This window comes from Danio rerio, chromosome 4, assembly GCF_052040795.2.
Source record: "Danio rerio strain M-AB ecotype USA chromosome 4, GRCz13ab, whole genome shotgun sequence".
NCBI lineage: Eukaryota > Metazoa > Chordata > Actinopteri > Cypriniformes > Danionidae > Danio > Danio rerio.
Window position 1 is genome coordinate 1,032,344 of NC_141024.2, and position 3,034 is coordinate 1,035,377.

General features: G+C 34.4%; 1 long non-coding RNA gene across 1 annotated transcript in view; it reads left to right on the top strand.

Annotated features, from left to right (window-relative positions):
* Positions 1-3,034, top strand: part of LOC148679883 (uncharacterized) — a 759,583-nt gene that overhangs the window by 352,094 nt on the left and 404,455 nt on the right. The window lies entirely within an intron of this gene.

The following is a 3,034-nucleotide window of genomic DNA, read 5'->3' on the forward strand; positions in this document are numbered from 1 at the left end:
AACATTCGTTACACTCAGCTTTTACAGGTGATTTTCTTTCAGCAATCTAAAACTACACAAAAATCAGAGCCAAATAAAATGATATGGGTAAAACTTCGTTAGTGCACTAATTAAAATCCTAAAATGGATCTAAAAAGACGAACATTCAATTACTTTAAGACATAATAAACATGCCAAGACTGCCATTTTCTTATATTTTTACTCTTCAGATTATGTGTACAGTCATTCATTTTTTTTTAAAGTTGCTGCAGACTTTTCTTTTAGTATGATGGCATATTTCCAACTGATAGTGCATGTTAAACAGGGGGCGGAGTTTATTTTTTAGTGCCCCGCCTCTCATTCTCATGCAGCAAACTAACGATTAAAGGGGTGTGGCTAGGCATGTTTCCCATGACGTCATCAGAAAATAACTCAAAGCAGATTATGATTAAAGATGATTAAAATAGTTGTCTTTTCTGTCGATTATTGATTATAAAAACAGCTTAGGACTAACGAAGTGTTCTAGCAAAATAAACATTGTGTATTTGGACGTTTTGACTTTAAAGTTAGCAATTAACCCATGCAAGTCAATCCACTGAAGAAGAAATAAAATAAGTTTTGGTAATCTTTCATTAATTTCGTCTTTCGTCTTTTTTTTTTTTAGAGTGGTGCTGCGGTCACACTGGAGTTTGAGCATGCTAAATTCTGTCGTACAGCGCTGCGAAAAAGCGAGTGATATGTCTATTTTTTTATTTCTGTACAGAGAGGTCATGTTTTGATCATTGATTGGGCTCACGCAAACACGTGATGTGATTTCACAGGTCAGAGTTCACCAAGCTCCAACTTTCCAACACGGTGGACTGCGAAACTTGTCGTTTCCGGCCTGACACATTTGTGTGCGTATGAATGTAAGTCTATGGGGAGAAAAGCCCAGTGTGACCGCAGCCAAAGAGCTTAGAATGACCAAGAGGCGACACTCAATAGAACGATCCATTGCAGCAACAACGCCCAGCAACAGCCCCGGATTCCGCCATTTTGGAGTGAAAGCGATCAGCTGTTCATTGGATCTTATTGCTGTCATGATGGCAAGCAGCTGCTTTGTTTTTTATTTTTTTATTTAAAAAGTGCATTAAAGCTGAGATAAAACCTGAAAGACGACAATACAGCACTTACTATGAGAATCATCAGCACGTTTAATAGTTTGTTTTACAGACTTATAATATTGGAGTTCTATTGGAGTTTTCATTTTTAAATGGCCACCGCGCCCTCTAGTGGCTGTTTCCCAAATTACACTAGAGTGTCACCTCTTCGTAATTCCATCCGCTTGTTAAGTGTGACGTCACGCGAAGTGGCTTCCGGGTCCAAGCGCTCTATTCAACCGTATGGGGAGACTCATGAAATGGTAATAATAAACGTTTACAAAGCGATTTAATATTTTCGAAAATTACGATCGCAGTATATATATATAAATGTCTAATATCCGATGGCCAGAAAGTGATTAATTTTTTTATGAATTGCTAAAATGTTGGTATTTGTTATGCAGCAAGCCCAGAGATTGTTGTGTACACTATGACTTTATATAAAATTAACTTAAATGTGAGATAGGAATAAAACGTGATCATAAACGAATTATTTTTCAATTCAAATGAGTAGCGGCTTGGACCCGGAAACAGTATTACATACGTCACCAACACACCACCACTTCACAAGCGGATGGTCTTTTCCACAGCTTAACAGTTAAAAGGGTGTGGATCATCAGAAAAGAACTCAGAAGCAGATCATGTGATGTATTATTTAGAATTTTATTTATTATTGTATGTATATATGTTTTTTTTTCCTTTGGCAATACATTTGTAAGATTTTTCATGCCAATTAAGCAATTATTGAATTGATTAAAGATTATTAAAATAGGCCTGGATGTTTTTTTTCAGACAATTAATTTATTAATTAGAGCTTAACTGTACACCTTTAAACTAACAAAGTGTTCCAGCAAAATTAACATGGTATATTTGCACATTTTGACTTTAAAGTTAACAAATTATCAGTAAAAGGTAATAAAAAGTTAGTTTTGGTAAACTTTTATTAATTTCATCTTTCCTTTTTTTTTTTTTTTTTTTTACAGAGTAATTTTGTTTCATGTTTGCTATTAAAATCCTAAATTATTATTATTTCTAATTAAGTAAAAAATCTGCATTTAACTCAAATGTAAACAATTAAAATAGCTTCTATTGCCTGTGCATACAGATTAATAGGGATTTTAATGCACTGTAAAAATGCTGGGCTCCACACAATTGATTTGTGTTGGGAACTAAGTTAACTAATTTTTACAAACTTGGGTGGATTGAACATCAACTTCATAAAAAAATCATCAAAAATAGCTGAAAGTAGCTTAAACAGTGAATGTATTTTTGCATGTATTCTTGGTCAAATAATTCAATAACAAATTAATTAAATTCATTTTTAGACATGGTACTTCAATTAAAAATTAAATAGTTTAGTAATTAGTTACTACACTGTAAAAATTTAATGACAACAAGTCAAGACTTCAAATATTTGTATGCTGCTTTAACCTATTTTGATAAGTTATCAGGTTTCAACAACATTTAAGTTATACAAAGTTTAACTTCATATTTTAAGTCAGTGTGATTGACTCAAGTTGAGATGATTCATTCATTTTCCTTCGGCTTTAGTCTCCATTTCAGAGATTACCTCAGCGGAATGAACCACCAACTATTCCAGCATATGTTTTACGCATGTGGACTCCCTTCTAGCTGCAACCCAGTACTGGGAAACACCCATACAAACTCATTCACACACACTCGCACTACGGCCAATTTAGTTTACTCAATTCCCCTATAGCGCATGTGTTTGTACTGTGGGGGAAACCGGAGCACCCGGAGGAAACCCACGAAGAGTTAATTTGATTCAACTAAAAATAACGTAGAGAGGCAAGAATTGTTTTTACAGTGTAGTAACTATTGACTGTTTCTGATGTGACTTACCCAAACACTGGTACATTTTGACTGGTGTTGAATAAGCAGCAAACACACGTCCG